General features: G+C 40.9%; 1 protein-coding gene across 10 annotated transcripts in view; it reads left to right on the plus strand.

The window, feature by feature from the left end:
• Positions 1-357: 357 nt before the first annotated feature.
• ZDHHC16 (zinc finger DHHC-type containing 16) overlaps positions 358-22,116 on the plus strand; it is a 57,305-nt gene continuing 35,546 nt past the window's right edge. For 4 of the 10 annotated variants that reach the window (XR_003942108.1, XM_030202886.1, XM_030202885.1 and 1 more), the window contains exons 1-2: positions 358-491; positions 1,605-1,733. The gene's annotated coding sequence lies outside the window, so the exon portion shown is untranslated. Of the gene's footprint in view, positions 492-1,604; positions 1,734-10,952; positions 11,135-13,270; positions 13,422-22,116 lie in introns of those variants that run through there. The other 6 variants (XM_030202887.1, XM_030202889.1, XM_030202888.1 and 3 more) reach the window with 3 other exon arrangements.

Here is a 22,116-nt window from a genome sequence, read left to right on the forward strand (position 1 = left end):
TCCCTCCTATAGAGCCTCCAAGTTAGTTCCAGGAGGAAGATTTTTGACCAGTCCTGGATTTCTGCAGTGCCATCCTCATCCTTCTTGTGGAACCTGCAGCACTGAGGTCAGTGGGTAGAAGCAAGGATTAGAAATCTTACTCTGGGATGTAAGTTTAAAATTAGAATTGGAAAAAGAACTCTTCCTAGGTAACTGGCACCTCTGCACCCGTTTTGTTTTGGTTTTGGGTATGTTGTTTTTATACTGATGTTAATGGCGCTCCTCTTAAAAGTGTCCCCTCCCCCAGTCCTCTTTAGCTGGGAACTAACTTTCTTATTCCTGGTTGCCGTACGGTTTGGGTATGCAGAGGCACTAGCTGAGGCCCTCCTGCTGTGCTGCGGGCGGCCAGGAGCAGCAGAGAACAGGAAAAAGAAAGAAAGGCTGTGATGAGGTTTGCTTTAATCCTGTCTCCTGAAATAAGCAGCATGCCAGCACTATCCATCTATGCTGAGGTAAGGGGGGAAGCATGTTACTCCTTCACATGTTGTTTAATGAGACCATCATCCTCTAGTTTTCGCCACAAGATCCAGTATTTTTAAAAAAATGAAAAGTTTTATATCAACTAATGCTGTAATCCACTAGTCTACAAAAGTGCATGTGTATGTCTATACTCGTTCCTCTAATTTGAAAAGGATAAGAGCGGGTCATAATTCAAGCTAAACAGAAGGCAAGTTTGTTCTAAGGGTTCATTTGTAATTTCACAATAGTTTTTAAACCATCAAATAAGCAAACAGAAGCCAGCATACTGGTGTTTTTAACAAGTACTTTTTGTTTAGATCAAAGAAAATCTTTACCAACTGGAAGCAACAGAAATCATATCTGTACTGTGATTTCATTCCTGACTAATAAGTAACCATTCTATTCAGAATCTTAACAAGTCAGAGCGAATTGTGCCTTTAGATCTTAAATATTAGTTGTGCTGTTTTGGAAGAGGGCATGTGAAAGCCAACTGTTCATCTTTCTGACTGGATATGTTTCTGCTTAAGAGAGTGGCTGTACTTTACATTTTAATAAGTGATTATCTGAACTTGATGCTTTTTCCTCTGATCATAGGCAGCTTCTCAGTCCTAGACTCAGAAACATGTGTAACCCTGGTCTCACCACACACATAGTCTAGGTACCAACTAGCTTGTCGCAGACCAGGGCCACAAAGAAGGCACCAGTTTTTCTCACTTTCTTGTTTTCCTGTAAAATGTATTGTAAAGGTTTGACTTCCAAATTGAGATGCTAGCTGATCAAGATTCCTTTGTCATAAGTATGGTTATATTAAGTAACTAGGTCTTGCAGCTGAATCTTTTATTTAGTTTTCTTTGTTAGTACTAAATCCATCTTCTCACGTTTTCCAGGATCTCCATACCTTTATTGGGTGCTTTCATTCATTTTTGATTCTGAAATGTATCACCTATTTCTGGACTCTTTTTTTTTTTCTTTGTGTTTGCAATAGTTGCTAAAATAAAAAGAAAAATCTTGTTTTAACTCATTTTGTACTAGGTGGGTATATTTTGATCAATGTTTTAGCATAATCCTTTAACTAAACTTGGTTTTCCAACTCTGTGTCTCACTAGGGAGAGAAAGTCAGGCTAAACTGGTGCACAGATGTTATCTACTTGAGAAAGGTCCAGACAAGAGAAGTATAAAAGACATTCCTGATGTACTCTTGAATAAATAGGTAACACATGTCAGTCATTTCAAAGGTAGGTCTTCTGGTTTTGTGCTATAGGTAAAGTAGTGTGTATTTCAAATTTTGTTGTTTTCTCTAAGGGCCCTGTTTACTAAAGTGTGCTAACGTTTTTAGCACATTCTAAAAATTGTGCATGCTAACTGTGTAGACTCCCATAGGAATATTATGGGTGTCTACACAGTTAGCGCATGCTAATGCTTAGTGTGCACTAAAAACGCTAACGTGCCTCTAACGCAGCTTAGTAAATAGGGCCCTAGGTATTTGTTACCTTTTCATATATGTATCCATGCTGAATTGCAAATGTGATACATTATTTTTTGGTCTAGTGTGATTAACTGCAGAAGTAACAAAATAGAGCATAAGACAATATGATTATGAATATATATCAATTAAATATAAATCAAAATATTATAAATATTATTAATATGATAACATCCAGTAATGGTTTAATTTAAAACAGGGTTTTTTGGGGTGCGACAGCGCACATAGTAGCCTTAATGATCTTGATGGACGTCCAGACATTGCAGGATAGATGTGGCTGCACTGAATATATCCTTTTAGTTATAGGGTCACAGGATAATCAGAGTGACCACAACGCTGTATGTGTTGTTGCCGTGACACCTAAGTCAATGTTAGAAGGTGGAAAAGGGGGGGAGGGGGGCTTGGGAAGGGATAAGGTAGGATGAGTATGATAAAATGTTGATGATAAGACCACTATTTGTAACTACTTGAAAGGTTTGACTTTGAAATTTGTTATTTTGGGTGTTTGGTGATATTGTATTTTGTCAGTTCATCAATAAAAATGTTGAAACATAAAACAGGGTTTTTATAGCTTGCTACTTTTGACCTAATGGTCATATAGAATAGGCACCGATATATAATTTTTTCCTATAAAAACAGTCCACTAATTGCATACACAAATTAGTTTTCCAGGAGCGCATCCTCGAAGGATACTATTGAAAGAGGACATTTAGGGATTCTCAATAGAGAGGTTTCAATAATGGTGAAAGATAGCCAAGAGTGTTTAATGGGAGAATAAAGGATGCAAATTATCCCTATCAACTTCAAAGCAGCTTGTAGATGCTAGGAAAAAAACCACAATTTGAAGTGTGTATATACAAATGCTAGAAGCCTAAAAAATAAGATGAGATTTGGAGTATATAGCACTAAATGAAGAGGTAGATAATATAGATGTCTAGTAGATCTGGTGGAAGGAGGACAATCAATGGGACACTGTGTTATCGGGGTACTAATTATATTGCATGATAAGGAGGGAATTGAGCCAAACAAAAAAAATATTCTACATGAAACAGCAGCGTGGAGTCCTTGTGAAGAGAAACAGTATACTGGTAGGGCTGTACTACCGTCTGCTGGACAGAATGAACAGACGGATGAACAGATGTTTACAGAAATTAGGAAAGCTGGCAGATTGGGCAACATTATAATAATGAGTGATTTCAATTCCTCAATATTGACTGGATAAATGCTACATCAGGAGCGCTAGGGAGGTAAAATTCTTAGATGTAATAAGTGACTACCTCTTGGAGCAACTGATACGAGAAATAATGGTGTTGGTTCTGCCGGGAAACAGTGATCATAACATGATGAAATTTGAGCTATCTGGAGTGAAGTCACTGAAGAAATCTACTGTAGCAGTATTCAGTTTTTGAAAGGGTAATATTGTTTTATTGAATTTTAATTTCCGATATGAATATATATTTTTAGAGACTCCTGAGGAAGGCCCCTGTGGGCCGAAACACGACGTATCGAGTCCTGGATGTTTAATAAAGGTGCAAGTTTGTACATTGTCTGCTGCCCCATCCTTTTTTCATTGCCCTTGTTGTGACTGACTTGTCTGTGTGCCAACAAGGGTTCCTGTTCTTCTGTTTTCTGGTTGTACTTAGATTTCAGCAAAACCTTTGACGGTTCCACACAGGTGACTCATAAACTGAGTACCCTTGGTATGGGACCTAGAGTAACTGACTGGGTTAAATATTTGTTGAATGGAAAGAGACAGAGGGTGGTGGTAAATGGATCTTGCTCTGAAGGTAGGGATGTTATCAGTGGAGTACTGTAGGGATCGGTCCTAGGGCCGGCTCTTTTTAACATCTTTGTGATTGATATTGTGGAAGGGCTGTCTGGTAAGGTTTGTCTCTTTGCAGATGGTAACAAACTCTGCAACAGAGTGTACACCCTGGAAGGTGTGGATGACATGAGGAAGGACCTAATGAAGCTTCAAGAATCTACTATAATAAAACTCACCCTCAACGTTCTGAGGACACTGACGTCAGTGAAGCAAAGCCACTGACTTCAGTTCCTTCAGGTTCGAAGGTTCGTGGTGGTGAAGCCACCGGGCCCCGCCCTCTCAAATGTCATGACATCGAGGGCGGAGCAAACGTTGAGGGTGAGTTTTATTGCTGTACCTGTGCTCCGCCCTCACGTCAAAACGCGATGACGTTGAGGGCGGCCCAGGAAAATCGCCACCCACACAGAGCTACAACGCTAGCAACAGCGGCAGCGCACAAACCAGCTACAACCGCGATGAGCCACGGGACGGCCAAGGAAAATCGCCACTGTTCTCCGTATGTGAGTCCCCCCCCCCCCCCCCCCCCCCCCAAATAAAAAGGCTAGCGCCCATTTCATTGCTCTGAGAAACGGGCCTTCTTTCCTAGTGGTCCAATATTTGGCAACTAAGATTTAATGCTAAAAAATACAGGGTCATGCACTTGGGTCACAAGAATCCGAGGGAACGGTACAATATAGGGGGTGAAGTACTGCTGTGTACAAAGGAAGAGCGGGATTTGAGGGTGATTGTGTCTGATAACCTTAAAGTTTTCAAACAGGTAGAAAAAGTGACGGTCATAGCCAGAAGGATGCTTGGGTGCATAAGGAGAAGGATGACCAGCAGGAACAAAGGTGATAGTGCCCTTGTATAAGTCTCTGGTGAGGCCCCATTTAGAGTACTGTGTGCAATTCTGGAGACCACACCTATAGAAGGATATAAACAGGATGGAGTTGGTCCAGAGGGCGGCTACAAAATTGGAAGGCGGTCTTGGACATAAAACATATAGGGACAGGCTTTTGAACCTCTTTTCACTACATTTATTGTTTGGCCTTTTCATCAGATCAGTGCCAAATGAAATAGGAGTGAAGTTTGCTTCAGTATATACTCCTGCAGAATTTAGACGGCTTCCTCGGTCACCAGGGTCCTCGCACTTGTTTCGCTCACTTCCAAATTCATCCTCTGTCATCTCATCTTGCTCCACCCCTCCACAGTTTCTTTTGCAATGGCCCTGGAACAGCTGATGTCTTCCTGGAATGCATGACTCTCAGTAAGCCTGAACTGTGTGGTGCTCGTATTCTAGTGTTGGTATTGCAAAACTGAGACCAGACAACCAGCAGTGGAGTGCAGTGTAGGAATTATGTAATCTAAAAACAGTTTCAGGTGTGGGAAGACATCCGTGATGCAGGCAGATGGTGAAATGTGGTCCTGTCAGGTTTTATGGCTTTTATAATTCCGTAAACGTTTGGCTATACTGCTTCTTCTTTCTGTAGTCAGGTTTTCCTACACTTGACATAGTTTTTGGGTCACCCTTGGTGTTTTGACTTGCATCTTTGAAGTTGTCAGGATTATGTAATCTACATTATTTGAAAAATCAAATGTCAGATTGTCTCAAGTGCAAATTAGACGACAAATGTTTTGTTGAGAAGGTTAATAATAGGTTGTACTCTGTTTGCACGAAATGTAAATGGAGGAGTGGAGGAGTAGCCTAATGGTGAGAGCATCAGGCTGAGAATGAGAGAAACCTGGTTCAAAACCCACTGCTGCTGCTTATACTTGGGATCTTGTGCAAGTCATTTAACTTTCCAGTGCTTCAAGTACAAACTTAGATTGTGCCCTCCAGGGACAGGGAAATACCTGAATATAACTCGCCTTGAGTTGCTACTGAAAAAATGAGAGAGAAATCTAAAAACAAACAACCCCCCCAAAAAAAACAAAACACTAATTAGTTATACATTCCAAATCATACATCAACAGATTATTCAGTTTATACTGTTTATTGCTATTTCCTTCTTTTTTTTTATTGTAAACCTCTCAGATATTGAATTCAGTGAGCATTATTATAAAAAAATTTAAACATAAGTACTAGAAAAATATGACCCTCCTGATATTCAGCCCATGGCAGTCAGCATTTTTAAAACCAGCCGCCATGGTTTTTGAGTTTGGATATTCAGCAACGGGCTATACCCAGATACCAGCATTGAAAATCAAGGTATAAAGTAGTCACTGGCACTTATGTGGGTTCTGGCAGTATTCAGACTGGTACCCGGATAAAATTAGGATAATTATCCAGTTAGTGGGCTGAATACTGCTGCGACCTAGGTAACTCCTGCCTCTGCCTTAGCTCCGCCCTTGGACTGCCCAGGCACCGTTGGAATAATGCTGCTGAAAATCCATGGCCAGACCGATGAACCACTCCCACTTAGATATGTGCCTCTGAATATCGAACCCATAAGTTCTTTGCTCAGTCAGTGTCTACAGGTACACGCATATCAAATTAATAAGACCAGTCCAGATGAATGGGTTATGAGCAGAACCCAGCGTATGTGAGAACCCTGCTAAAACAAACAAATGATTATGAGAATTATCCACCTTCAGCAGATGGAGACAAACTGCTTGGTGCAGCCAAGACATATTATTTAGTATTTTCTGTTCTCCGCAGATATTCAGGTTTGTGGATTAGTGCAGCAGTGAAGAAACTGCTTGTGTTAGAGAGGCCCTTATGGGTTTGCTTTCACAGTGGAACCAAGTCTGGGGCCACGGATGAAGAAAAGTAGGAATGCAACATGGCTTGTCATCTTTCCCTAGAAAACTGGAGCTTGATTACTTCTGCAGCATTGAAATCCCTTCTGAGTGTGTAAGGAACTTGGGAGCTTTGGCGGCAACCGGGTTTGATTCCCACTGTGGTTTCTTGTGACCCCGAGCAAGTCACTTAATCTCCATTGACCCAGGTACAAAAACTTAGATTGCGAGTCCACTAGGGACAGAAAAAGTACTTGCATTTAATATATGTAAACCACTTTGGTTGTACTATAGAAAGGCGGTATATCAAATTCATTACCCTTTACCTTTTGACCCTCAAGAATACTAGTCAACCCAATTGGCCAAGGCAAAAGCAGAAATTGGATGCCAATGCCTAGAGGGCTGGCATGCAGACTTCTTGCTAGGCTTTGTGACTATGGTTATAGGCTTGGTCACAACCATTTTGGAATGGCAGGTTCAGTCCACCAAGAGGCCTTGCAGATCATTTTGAAGGAAAAGTTATCCTTGACCACTTTCATCTTCTTCCTAGAATGGGTTCTATGTAATTTCAATTAGTTGATCTCACTTCTGGCTGTGGAAGGAACAAGTATTGCAATGAAGGAAGATCTTCATTGACCCAAAGGTCAGACAGGCTTTTCCTAGTTCTGGTACCCTAGAACGGACAAAGTCTAAGACCTCCATATCTAGGGTAGTTAGTGGTTTGGCCTGCATCATCAAAGGTTGGCAAGCAACGGGAAAAGATTGAGCAAACATAATGGTGCCTCAGATGTCTAGAAAGGCATCATAAATACACAATCCACAGAGGAAACAGGGCAAAACTACCATACAATCAAACAAATTCAAATATAGTGCAAAAAATGGAACAGATGAAAAAAAGACAGGAAGTATAGCCTCAAAACTAAACGTCCCCTCCGAGACAGGGTCTCAACAATAGGGACTACAGCAGATAGTATCACAGGCAAACTGTCACTACCAAACACCATAATACAGGTGCAGAAAAAAGCCAAACGGCAAAAAAAAGCTCCACCACAAAAGTGTGAATGATCACAGTATGTCAAACAAAAAAAAAAGTCACTACAAGCCAGTATGTATGCTGAAGCCAATGGTACCAGGAGGAGTATTCTGAAACACAACCCCCCCCCCCCCCCCACCCCCACATAATATGCAAAAAATAAACTCAACTCTGAAGTCTTCAGTGCGTGCATGCAGTCCAGCCGGTACCGGATGAAATAAGGGACCCCTCGTTTTGCCGAAGCTGCGTCATGGGTAGACTGCAACAGATTCATCCATTGTTGCTGGCATCAAGGAGCTTTTCCAATTGCATATGTTTCAACTCTGTCCCTGGACCACCTACAGACTAGCCAGTTTTAGCTTAGGCACTAATTGCTAATATTCAACAGCACTATCTGGTTAAGTGCTGCTGAATATTTGAGGTTAGCCCTGGAGAAGTGATTTAAATGGGCAGGAGCCTCTCCTGTCTGTTTAAATCACGTTGAATATTGGACGGTTTATGCCAGGTTATGTTAAGGTATTGTTTCCATCTCAACAAGTGTGGGGTGACATGGGTTGGTTTTGTACATATAGAGGCATATTTTCAAAGCACTTAGCCTTCCAAAGTTCCATAGAAACCTATGAAACTTTGGAAGGCTAAGTGCTTTGAAAATACAGTTTGCCTCATAGTAACATATAGTAGATGACGGCAAAAAAAGACCTGCACGATCCATCCAGTCTGCCCAACAAGATAAACTCATATGTGCTACTTTTTTGTGTATACCTTACCTTGATTTGTTTCTGCCATTTTCAGGGCACAGACCGTGAAAGTCTGCCCAGCACTAGCCCCGCCTCCCAACCACCAGCCCCGCCTCCCACCACTGGCTCTGCCACCCAATCTCGGTTAAGCTTCTGAGGATCCATTCCTTCTTAACAGGATTCCTTTATGTTTATCCCACGCATGTTTGAATTCCGTTACCGTTTTCATCTCCACCACCTCCCGCAAGAGGACATTCCAAGTATCCACCACTCTCTCCGTGAAAAAATACTTCCTGACATTTTTCTTGAGTCTGCCCCCCTTCAATCTCATTTCATGTCCTCTAGTTCTACCACCTTCCCATCTCCAGAAAAGGTTCGTTTGCGGATTAATACCTTTCAAATATTTGAACGTCTGTATCATATCACCCCTGTTTCTCCTTTCCTCCAGGGTATACATGTTCAGGTCCGCAAGTCTCTCCTCATATGTCTTGTAACGCAAATCCCATACCATTCTTGTAGCTTTTCTTTGCACTGCTTCAATTCTTTTTACATCCTTAGCAAGATACGGCTTCCAAAACTAACACAATACTCCAGGTGGGGCCTCATCAACGACTTATATAGGGGCATTAAAACCTCTTTTCTTCTGCTGGTCACACCTCTCTCTATACAGCCTAGCAACCTTCTAGCTACGGCCACCGCCTTGTCACACTGTTTCGTCGCCTTCAGATCCTCAGATACTTTCACCCAAAGATCCCTCTCCCCGTCCATTCATATCAGACTCTCACCACCTAACACATATGTCTCCCGTGGATTTCTACTCCCTAAGTGCATCACTTTGCATTTCTTCGCATTGAATTTTAATTGCCAAACCTTAGACCATTCTTCTAGCTTCCGCAGATCCTTTTTCATGTTTTCCACTCCGTCCTTGGTGTCCACTCTGTTACAAATCTTAGTATCATCCGCAAAAAGGCAAACTTTACCTTCTAACCCTTCGGCAATGTCACTCACAAGTATATTGAACAAAATCGGCCCCAGCATCGATCCTTGAGGCACTCCACTACTCACCTTTCCCTCCTTCGAGCAAATTCCATTAACCACCACCCTCTGGCGTCTGTCCGTCAACCAGTTCCTAATCCAGTTCACCACATCGGGTCCTATCTTCAGCCTGTCAAGTTTATTCAAGAGCCTCCTGTGGGGAACCATGTCAAAAGCTTTGCTGAAATCTAAGTAGATTACGTCTATAGCACATCCCTGATTCAATTCTCTGGTCACACAGTCAAAGAATTCAATGAGATTTGTTTGGCACGATTTACCTTTGGTAAAACCATGTTGTCTCGGATCTTGCAACTTATTGTCTTCCAGGAAATTCACTATTCATTCCTTCAGCATCGCTTCCATTACTTTTCCAATAATCGAAGTGAGGCTTACCGGCCTGTAGTTTCCAGCTTCTTCCCTATCACCACTTTTGTGAAGAGGGACTACGTCTGCCGTTCTCCAGTCCCACGGAACCTCTTCTGTCTCCAAGGATTTATTAAATCTTTGAGAGGACCCGCCAGAACTTCTCTGAGCTCCCTCAGTATCCTGGGGTGGATCCCATCCGGTCCCACGGCTTTGTCCACCTTTAGATTTTCAAGTTGTTCATACACACTCTCTTCAGTGAACGGTGCTCTATCCACTCCATTCTCAATCGTGCTTTTGCCAGTCAATCGCAGTCCTTCTCCAGGATTTTCTTCTGTGAAAACAGAACAAAAGTATCTATTTAGCAAATTTGCTTTTTCTTCATCATTATCTACATAGCGGGTTCGCAGCATCTTTCAGTCTCACAATTCCCTTTTTAGTCTTCCTCCTTTCACTAATATACCTGAAGAAATGTTTGTCACCCCTCCTTACCTTTCTAGCCATTTGTTCTTGCGCTTTCGCCAGACGTATCCAGTTATGTGCACTTTTCATTGTCGTCATGTTATAACATCTAGAATGATTTCCCATTGATAGTAAGTAAAGAAAATGTACCCTTATGGACAAGTCATGATGAATTTTAAATTACTCTTTTCGCGCAGCCATTGTGATGTTTTTATAACATTTAATACTTGTGAATGTTTTGAGGCTAGGTGGGCAAGGAAATAGCCTGCATTTACAGTGTAATATAAAGAAATCAAAGCTGGTGTGCGACTGGAAGCTGCAGTGCAGCAGAAGCAGCAACAGAAGAGAAAATCAGCACGGGACGTTTTAGCAATCACAAGTTCACCATTCTTTGCAGCATCCGCTCGCTCTTGCACCGGTTACCGTGGTAACAGGAAGACCATGCTAGAGGAGGGGGCAGGGCTACGCAAGACCTTGGTGAGCTTGCATCTGCTTAATGGTTCATGTGAATGTGTTTTATGTATATCTTTTAGGTCAAAGGGGGTCATAGATCTTATTAGATTTTCAACGGGGTACATGCCCTACAGTAAAAGTTCACTGCAATAAGTCATCACTGGCATCATGTGATTTGTTGTCCTATTTTTCTCCTCCCACACCCAGGGTTGGTGTCCCTTGAGTTGTGGAACTTGTTGGTGCTTCCCAGGAGTGTAAGTCTTTTTGTAGGTTACCATTCTTTCTTGCCGTATAAATAGCACTGATAGGTGAGTGTTGTTTTCTTCTGGGCCAGGTAGTGAAATATTAATAGGGCACAGTTCTGAGATGCCTGGAGCATTGGATCATGTTGCAACAAATCCGAAGGAAGAAGGACAAAGATCAAGTTATTCTCTGAGGGGAAAATGAGATTGCATCTTAATTTCAGCATTTCATTAGTGAGAGCACACTTGTCCAGGCAGTTTTTTCTTTGCCAAAAGCTATAACAGGTATGCCTCCCCCGTCTGCTAACTTCCGTGCCCTTTTCTGTCTGTTTTCTCCAGCTTTTGAGGTTTGTAAGAATAGCACTGTTGATGACTATTCAGGCCACTTACAGATAGTGTTATTTTGGAAATGGTGTGGGCTTTGTTGTGCTTTCCTTTTCCTTTTTTTTTTTTTAATCAGTCAAGTCTGATCATCTACTGAAGTCACTGTGCCACTCAGATATGTTACTGACGACTTGAAATTTTGTAAATTGTTGAATGCATTCTTATTTAGTGAATTCCTCGCCACTCTTGGTGATTGTTATTCTTTTAGTTAATTAGTTATTTCAAAATGAGTCATCTTACTGTTTGGATGTTTTTACCTATTATTGTTTTGTATTTTTGCTATAGTTCTCTTATTGTAATTTACTTTAAAAGATTGATGTAAACCACAGTGAACTTGTTTGGGATAGTGCGGAGTACAAATGCCATAAATAAATATACATTTTTGTGCAGAAATTCCATGCTTTTCAACATTTTTTTTTTTATCTAGCCTAACCATTGCAATGCCAGTCCTGTTGCTGTGCCACTGGAAGCAATGTCCAAACACTTAGGGGCAGATGATCAAAACTCAGGCGCTATTCAGAATAGCTCCATTAAAATAGTGCCGGAACAGCGCAGAAGAGCAATAGAACAATGCCCTAATGCTCAATGCTAATGAGATGCAAATATAGGCGCACTTATAGCTTTGAGCATTAGGGAGTTTGGTGGGAGGATTGTGCATGGCGCAGAAGAGTTCAGTGGTAAGCTCGGCTCCCGTGTGGATGTGCCTGGTGAAACCTGAATGTGAAGCACACATTGGCATCTGTTTTCATAAGCGTTTTTAATTTATTTAGATGGAAGTAACAGACAGCAATGTGTGCTTTGGATTTTAAGCACGGCCACTTTAAGTTTAGATGCAGGACAAGAGTACCAATGTGTGCTTCATGTTCAGGTCTGCTGTTCCTCACAACCAGCGCTCAAGGGCTTGCACTGGCTTCCTTCTGCTTCCAAAAGCAATCAAAACTGGTAGATTTTTAGAGAGGCAACCTAACGCCTGCTCAGACCTGGCATTATTTTTTACAGCGGTCAGGCACCTTTGTTTTAGGTGCTGATCATTGGAATGACCTCATTTAAATGAACTTGACTACATTTGCATGCTATCTGCGCTAAGGCCTGGCGCGCTCATTGTTTCCTGCACTACACCCCTCTGATCATTCTGCGTTGGTGCGTTTACTTTTGATCATCGGCACCTTAGCTTCCAGAATCAAAGGCACTTCTGTTAGAAAAACAAAATCACACCTTTTCCAGGACATGCAGTTGATAGAATATTTTTTCACCAAAATCCTGCTAGTAAAAAGCTGGCAAAAGAGCTGTTTGCCCTGTACTTAGAAGTTAAAATGAACAAGAGTGAAAACAGAATCGAATCTGGAGAATGCGGTGTACCTGGTGGTGGATGTTGGCCAGCACTGTAAATCCCCTAGGACTCCCTGTTCTTCAGCTGCCCTTTTTCTGGCTTCAGTTTCTTCTGTTGAAATCTTAGCATCCCTGCCCTAGATTTTCTTACCAGTATATACCACCTATCCTTCACCCCGCTGGCAGTGATAAGGAGGTCTTAACTGACTGCGTACTGAGACATGCAGGCAGCTCCTTAATGTAAAAGTGTTAAAGATGCCTTTAAGCTCTGAAGCCAGGGCAGAGACTGGAGCAGTCCTGATCAGAGGGGAGCCCTGGTAAGTTGCCTTCTGCTAGTGTCAGTGCCAGTTCCAGATTTTAATGTAGGACTGAATTTGAGGGTGTGGGATACGGTGGAGGCAGCAGAGCAGTTAGTGCCCCTTCATGTGGAGTGGAGGAGTGGCCTAGTGGTTAGGGTGGTGGACTTTGGTCCTGGGGAACTGAGGAACTGAGTTCGATTCCCACTTCAGGCACTGGCAGCTCCTTGTGACTCTGGGCAAGTCACTTAACCCTCCATTGCCCCATGTAAGCCGCATTGAGCCTGCCATGAGTGGGAAAGCACGAGGTACAAAAAAATGTAACAAAATGTCTTTGTTTCTCGGACAGTAGTACTGTATCATGAAATTGCATCATTTCCTTTCCCATTCTGCTTCCGGGGGGAAAGAAAGTTTTATGGATTGATAACTGGGGAGGCTGGAGTTTATGATGGCTAAGAATTTGCAATCGCATTTTAAATGTGTTGAGAAGAATTTGATAACAAACAAAATAAGATTGTTGGAACCAGTCAGAAAGGCAGACACTTTGAGGGCAACTTTTGGATGTAAGTAAAGTTAACCTTAATTTTTAGAAGTCGTTGCTTGAAATAAAATATACTGTCTGACCTGAAGACAATAAGTGCTGTGTTCTTAATAGGGACATTTAGACTCTAGTGTAACAGTTCTGCAATATTTACACAAGTGTTAGTTTCACTGTAGTTACTTCCTTCTGCAAATTGGCAAGAGAGAAGAGGTGCTGGAACCGAATGTCTGTCACATGAGGAAGCAGCATTGTTTGCTTATCTACCTTTACCACATTCTGGGACTTCATCCCAACAGATGAACATTTGTCAGCTGAGGAGAATACATTCATTCATAAATGTTCTGAAAACTTTATTCTTATTTGTAATCCAGAGCTTCCCAAATGGTGGGTTGTGATCTCAAGTGGGGGGATGACCTCATAGGTGCATCATTATTGTGTACCTCCTGGGGTGGGGGGGGGGGGGGTGTCACATAATTTTATTTGACTGTGATCATAGTCTTGACCACAAAAAGATTAGTAAGCATTGCTGTAATCTTATCTTCCATATCATTGACTTCTGTTTCCTTGTATTTATTTATTTTTATTTTTCTTACATTTGTACCCCGCGCTTTCCCACTCATGGCAGGCTCAATGCGGCTTACATGGGGCAATGGAGGGTTAAGTGACTTGCCCAGAGTCACAAGGAGCTGCCTGTGCCTGGCCCTTGCAGATCATCAATGTGGCCGCGCAGGCTTCTGCTTCTGTGAGTCAGACTCACAGAAACAGAAGCCTGCGCAGCCTTCTACATGGAATGTTGCTAGTGGAATAGCAACATTCCATGTAGAATCTCCAATAGTAGCAACATTCCATGTAGAATCTCCAATAGTAGCAACATTCCATGTAGAATCTCCAATAGTAGCAACATTCCATGTTGTTGTTACATTTGTACACCGCGCTTTCCCACTCACGGCAGGCTCAATGCGGCTTACATGGGGCAATGGAGGGTTAAGTGACTTGCCCAGAGTCACAAGGAGATGCCTGTGCCTGAAGTGGGAATTGAACTCAGTTCCTCAGTTCCCCAGGACCAAAGTCCACCACCCTAACCACAAGGCCACTCCTCCACTCCACAAGCCTAGTGAGAAGAGTTGACATTTTCTATCCATGTCCATAGAACAGTGCTTTGAAAAATTCTTTAGGTTTTCTAATATCGTTTATTCAAAGTAAAATCATTTTTTAAAATCAAATCTGGTTACATTCTTGTTAACACTCCCATCAACAGCTGATGCCCTTCCCTAAATTAAAAAAAAAACATTGAAATTGCCACTTAGAACAGTTTTAAGGTAGCCCACAGAGTATATGAATATTTTTCTGTTGAGTGATAAAAGTGAAAATATGATCTAGTGTCTAGCAAAGTTTCTTAAAGCAGTGGTGTAGGCAGACTTGCTTGGTGCTCAGTCCACTGCACTAACTGTTAGACTACTTCTCAGATCTGCATGCTGCTCTGTTAATGTCTGTAGTACCTGAAGCTGTCACAGCCGGTATCCCTTGCCAGTTTCACTTTTTTTTTTTTTTTTGGGGGGGGGGGGGGGGGGGAGGACACAGCAACCACTGGGGGATTAAGGAGGTGTCATGTCTTAATCCTTCCAGTGGACAGCTGTTCAATCAGAGTACCTTAATGTAACGTGGACGTTCCAAGTATGAGGTCTAAATAACAACTTTTATCTTTTTAGATATGGATGTCCTTTCCCCTTCTGTGATTGGAGTTGGACATCCATATTTTGGCACCTCCCTAATCCTGCCCAGAGCACACTACCACGCTCCCTTGCCACATGGACATATTACAGTATTAGATGTCCATATTCTGGCTTTATATAATTGGGATTTAGATGCTCATGTAATATGGACATCTAAATGCCAGTTTTCAGATGTCCCAAAACAAGAATAGAGCTTTTAAAATAACCATACATATCTATCCCTCACTAATAGTAAAGTCTTCAATTTTATTCACCGGTGTCTCACAACTTCAGAGACTCTTGCTCTAAACTTCGGCAAGTTCATTAAAGGAAATATTCTATAAAAGTATTTTCACAAATTAATTTATTTATTTGCTGCATTTGTACCCCACATTTTCCCACCTATTTGCAGGCTCAATGTGGCTTACACTATGTTGCAAAAGGTATAATCATAAACAGAGTAAGAGGTATGGTCTAATTTAACATATTACTGTGTAATAAATTAGGTAGATAGGTCAGTAGAATTATTTACATAACACAAAATAAAACAGGTAAGATATAATGACCAATAGTGATAATATGATTAACATAAATTAGAAGGGATCAGTATTAGTTGGTTTAGATGTAGAATGGAATCAAGTCATTAAGGAGGATTTTTATTGTAAATCTCTTCGAACAGGTGCGTCTTCAATAACTTCTGGAAGGTAGTCAAGTCATGCGTTTTTATAGCATTTGGTAGTTTATTCCATGATTTTGTGCAGAGGTATGTGAAGGTAGATGCGTGTAGTGATTTGTATTTGAGTCCTCTACAATTGGGGTAGTGGAGGTTTAAGAAGGCACGTGATGAACTTTTGATGTTTTGTGCAGGTAAGTCAATTAGGTCTGACATGTATGATGGAGCTTCTCCATGGATGATTTTATGGGTTAAGTGCAAACCTGGAATGCAATTCGATTTTTTAGTGGAAGCCAATGTAATTTTTCTCTGAGGGGTTTGGTGCTCTCATACTTCACCTTTCCGAATATGAGTCTAGCTGCAGTATTTTGGGTAGTCTGGAGTTTCTTAATGGTTTTTTTCTTTGCATCCTGCGAAAATGGAGTTACAGTAATCCAGGTGGCTCAGTACTAGCGATTGCACTAGTTTGCAGAATACTTCCCTTGGGAAAAAAGGTTTCACTCTTTTTAGCTTCCACATAGCAAAAAAACATTTTCTTTGTCACATTCTTCGCATGGCAATCAAGGGTGAGATTTCGATCAGTAGTAACACCCAGGAGTTTTAAGTTATTCACAATAGGGAGAGTGTGGCATGGTGTATTAATATTGGCGTAATTAGTTTTGTTAAACTGCAATGATAAGATAAGACATTGAGTTTAAGTAGGAAAGCATCAGCCCATGAGTTAATGATTTGGAAGCTGGTATTAATTTTATCTGTTATTTCTGATAAGTTGCTCTTAAATGGAATGTATATTGTGATGTCGTCGGCGTAAATATATGGGTTTAGGCCTTGATTGGATAGTGATTTAGCTAGTGGCAACATCATTAAATTAAAGAGAATTGGTGAAAGCGGCGAGCCCTGAGGCACTCCACATCCAGGTCTTCCTAGGTTCAGAGGAGGGCAACAAAAATAATGAAGGGATACCACACCTCCCTTTATGAAGAGAGACTATACAGCTTAGGGCTGATGAGGGTATATGTGCCTTACTGATACCCAGAGGTGACCTTTCCCCTGACTGCTTCCTCATCTGTGCAACTCCTATGGCACTGCAGCTGATCTCAAACTTTGTCACCAAAAGGCTGTGGTTTTCATCCCTGTCAGAGCTAATGCTGTTTGAGCTTTCTAAAAACTGAAGTAACCAATCTTTCCATTAAGTAGCTTCCCACTATTCCAGAACCTGTGGGATAGTTGTGTCCATCAACCAGCAGGTGGAGGTGGAGAACTGAAAACTGACCTGAGTCTTGTATGTGTCCAGGGAGGGGTTATTTCCACTGGGCTTAGCACCCCAATAATTTTAAAAAGTTGGCTCCTATGACCTGAGACATATCCAGTCCAGCTCATTATTTTCTGTTTCTAGCATGTGGATGGACACATTTTTTATCCTCTGGTTCTGAGTGCTTTGCTCCTGGTCTAGTTGGTCAACTGGTTCCCAGTTGAGCTTTGTGGGTAGTTTGAATCTGCAGAGTCGTATCTAGAGGTCTGTGGTGCCCCACAAACCATCTCATAGCTGGCTGCAAAGTTCTGATGGAAGACAATTTCTGTACTGAAAAGGCATGTCTCAACATTGGAAACTTTGTAGATGCTACAACATTGCTATACACAGCATATACAAATCAATTTAGGTACCTATAGCACAGGCAGTTCTATAAAAGGCATCTTTATGTGAAGAAATGCATTTTAAAATTATTCCACAGTGTAAAGAATTATTCTTGATTCTTTCCATGGCAACTTTATGACTGTATCTAAGAGGATAGAGCTCTATTTGAGCACTCAAGATGACCTGTCAAACATAGGTCACCTTTTGTGATGGAGTGAGTGGTATAGTGACAGGTGTTTTTTTGAGCACTCCTTCACTTATGTTGCAGTTAAGCCACTTTATGGCAGGTGACCTGCCATTTCAGAGGCTGAGTCAGAGGGGTGAGGCTCAGGCCAGGAGGTGGTTAAATGCCCTGAAGCAGAGGAGATCCGAGAAGTCCTGAGGGAAGAGATCTCCTGGAGGAGGACTGGAAGTGAAAGAATCCTCCCAAGGTGTTGTCTGTACTGCATTACCTGTGAGGGAGACCCAGGGAAGCAGTGAGTGGCCCTGTTTCCAAGGTTTTAATCCGGGTTCAAGAGTATAAGAGAAGACTGCAAAGGTAGAGTTCATTTGTGAAGAATTGGACCCGAGTGTCCTAACTAGAACCAGGCCCAGAATTATGCACGAGTAACTTGAACTGTGTTATAGAAGCCTGACAAGATAGGACTACTGAAGAGAGGAGAAACCATTGTTAACGTGGTTGTTGCCATGTTAAGCCCTGAGTCTGTGACAGAAATGGACTGCTATTTTGTTTGTCTATTCAACACTAAAGTTTCCTTTTTTTGACATTGCATCCTGTCTGCCAGGCACACCCTACTAATTAAAACAGCTAGGGATGGACTCATGGTAGAACAGTTGTGGTCTGGATATATGTATTTGATAATTCCCATTTATCATGCCACTTCTAAAGGCTATTGAAATATGGCTGCATTGGAAGCCATGGTTTTATTTTCTGTCTTTTATTACATAAAAACATGGCTGCCATACTGGGTCAGACTGGGTCCATCTAGCCTAGTATCCCATTTCTATCAGGAGCTAGCCAGGTCACAAGTGCCTTACTGCTGTACTCGGCAGAGTCCCAAAAAGTAGCAAGATTCCATGCTACTTAACCTCAGGGATAAACAGTGGCTTTCCCCAGGTCTATCTTAATAATGATTTAAGAACTTTTCCTCCAGGAATTTGTCCAAACCTTTTTTTAAGATAGGCAGCAAAACAGCAGATCGATGATAATAGAAAAAGTCCAGAATTCACCACATAAACGCATAATTACTTTAAAAAGCGAGACACGACCATGTTTCGCCCTTATAAAGGCTGCGTCCGGGGCTGTTGAAAAAAATGCTAATAGATACATTTAAAAAATGTTAGTATAAATAGTAAAACTTATAACTACGGATAAATAATACAATAAATAAGTGAATAAATCATAACCCACAGACTAAAGCCAAAAAGGTGTGTAGTAATAAAAGCAATGTAGAAATCTAATTGACAGCCTCTAAAAGGTGAATCTCTTCATAAAGGCAGTTAATAAATCCTAATAAATATAATCATGCATATAAATAAAGAAGAGTTGAAATAAACTCACACCCAAGAGGTGTGATCCAAAGGTATCACCTAGTGATTAAAAGTGAAAGGCAAAAAAAGAGTCATCATTAAATGAATTGTAACTCATCCTCATATTGACCAGCAAAACTTGCAGAAATCAGATCAATTGGCTCAAAAAGAGGTTAATACGTAGCTTTCCTTCATACAACAGCAGCTCATGGTAAATCTGCTGTACCCATGCTGGTGCTTGCTCTTTTGAGCTGTCAGTGTGGGGGTCAGAGGTCACAGCTCAGCTTGATTGAACCTTATAAAAACTCCTAAAAGTTACAACATTGATTAAAAAATCATTATGGCATGATGCCACACTTAATAAAAAAATGCAACTGATAGAGCAAACTTACATTTTTATAAGTTTTACACCTCAAAAATGCTAAAACAAATGCAAAAAACAGTGTGGGAATTATGCATTTCAAAATTTGCATTCTAATAGCATCATCAATGAAAAAGCACTTTTCACCTCAAAATAGATCCTAAAAGCTAATCATACATACTTTTGCATGATTAAAAGCTGATCCAGCACATAAAATAGTAAGAGTATCAAATACACATAATTGACTATGTACATGCAAAAATATTAAGGTGTAAAAGTAAAAATTAAAGGACTACCGATAAGTCTATTTTGAGGTGAAATAAGTGCTTTTCATTTATTTATTTATTTTTACTCATATCCATGTAATTTTGTAAGATACTAAAGTTTTATTGATTAAGTATATTAGGGGCCCTTTTGATCATCCCTCGATATTCCAGCATCCATTGACATCACTGAGTGATGATGACATTGGAACCCATGTTTTCAAACACATAATTTGTTCAGCGTTTTTTGCATTTTAAAAACATTTTTGAGGTGTAAAACATTATAAAAATAGAGCAGTTTAATTATTTTCTCACTAGGGCAATCTTCAAATGTACCATGGTGTGATCAGAAATTACACCCAGGATAGTCTCAACTTCTGAGAAAGTAGAGTCTGAAATTTAAAATATAGTCCAGTCTGCTTTCACTAAGATGGGCTCTGGATACATGTGTAAAACTATATTCTCTCAGATGTAACACACACCAAATATCTATCAGATTCAAACTAGAACATAATAATCGAGATCAGGCAGGGGAGCCCTGGGTGGCTGTTTTCCTATTCCATGTCCCATCTGCCACTGCATTAAAATTACCCTCTAATATTATGTTTATCCACCTCTACCGTAGCTGAGATAATATCTAAACATCTCTCTGACCTCATGTGCACCTCTCTTTAAATTAGTCACCTTTATTTTCTAACTCCTCTTACTCTCTTACCTATCTATATGTTCCATCTTTGCTTATACCCTACACTGTCAGTTAAAATGTTCTATTATGTATTGTGTTGACATTGTAAGTGGTATACTATGCCATACTTTGTATTATTTCAATATTTTACTGCTGTAATTGGTCTATTGCTCATGTTTGATTTATTCTTACTGTACACCGCCTTGAGTTAATTCCTTCAAAAAGGCAGTAAATAAATCCTAATAAATAAAATAAATTATAGGACATTATTAAAGTACCTTTAATAATGATGAGAGAGAGAGCTATCATAAATATTAGGAGCATACAGAGAACCTAAACCATAAGGTTTCCCATACAGATTGCAGTGGACCATAACCCATTTGCCCTGATCATCATGATACACATTAAGCTCCTCAAAGGGTAATCACCGTCCCTGATCTTCTATAATTAGGATCAGTGGAATGGTAGCAATGTCCCGCCCATTTTCTCCTCAGTTTTTCATGTTCCAGTACATTCAAATGGGTCTCCTGCAATAAAGCTATGTCATTCCCCTGACAACAGAAGGTCTGAAAGATCTTTTTCCTTTTAATTGGAGAATTCACTCCACACACATTCCAAGTTAGTATATTAATTGCAGTCATCGGAAGGCTGATAACTTCTCCCCATGTTCCCTAAAAGCCTCCACCCCCTTGTACTGATTCACCAGATCTAGATCCCCAGAATACCATGAAATGTCGCACAATTCTATTCCCAATCCAAGTCAAACATCCTGTTTATCCCACAGCCCACCCCCTTCAATACCCCATAGTACAAGTAACATAACATCTATTTTAGCCCCTCATAGACATCATAAAAACTTCTCTCTTTCAGTCAGAATAAATCATAAATAAAAGAAGCATGATGCAGCTGTGAAGGCCAGGGACCACACCTTCAAAACAGTAGAAGGACCAGTCAAGGCCAACGAGTCTCCCTTGCACAGTAGTGAGTAAACACACTATAGTGCACCAAGAGTGGGTGGTGATGAAAAATTGCAGAAGTACACACTGTAAGGAAACCATCCTTCAGGTCTTTCAAAGGACTGTTATTTTAATCTATGCATTTGGTCGGGCACTCTATGCCAACGTGGTGTCAGCAGACCTTTAGCTGACGTAGGCGCTTCCAGTTCTGGTTCCTTCCATAAACCTGCTTTACGCAGATGATTCTGGGCCTCCAGCATAGTTTTGACTCTATATGTTTTTTCCACTGATCGTGAAAGAAAGCCCAAAAGGAAGTAGCCATTTAAATCTGATATGTTCCTGTCATAGCAGTAGAGTGTGATCCTTAAAAATCGCACCATTTTTGTAAAGTAGCGCAAGACATGGCTTGATAGATTTAAATTTTATAATCCTTATATTTCACTCCTCCCACCTTGTGTGCAGCCAGTAATGCTTTCTCCTTCACTGTATATGAATAGAAACAGGCCACAATGTCACAGGATTTATTATTATTTCATAGGGCTCAAAGCCCGATATGCCCAATCCAATATAATATCCATTTGAGGCCCCAAGGATATTGCTTCTAGTTGAAGAAGGGTGGAGCTTATATCGGCCACAATATTGGAACAGTTTTCTCTCCCTCCATTTCTGGCATATCTTATGTGGCCTGGTCCACGTTTCCCTGTTCACGCGATCTGTCGACCTCTTCACAGCATAGCTCATGAAAATGTTTTATTTTCCTGGACGTCTACGGGACATCATGATTGCTACAGGTCAGCCTCCAACACCACAGCAGCACCCAAAAAGTATGTCTCTTTGAGAGGGAGAAGCACAACTTTCACCTTTTTATCAGGGCTCAGACAGAGCTTCAGGCTGAGGCTGC

The sequence above is a fragment of the Microcaecilia unicolor genome, chromosome 5 (assembly GCF_901765095.1).
Source record: "Microcaecilia unicolor chromosome 5, aMicUni1.1, whole genome shotgun sequence".
NCBI lineage: Eukaryota > Metazoa > Chordata > Amphibia > Gymnophiona > Siphonopidae > Microcaecilia > Microcaecilia unicolor.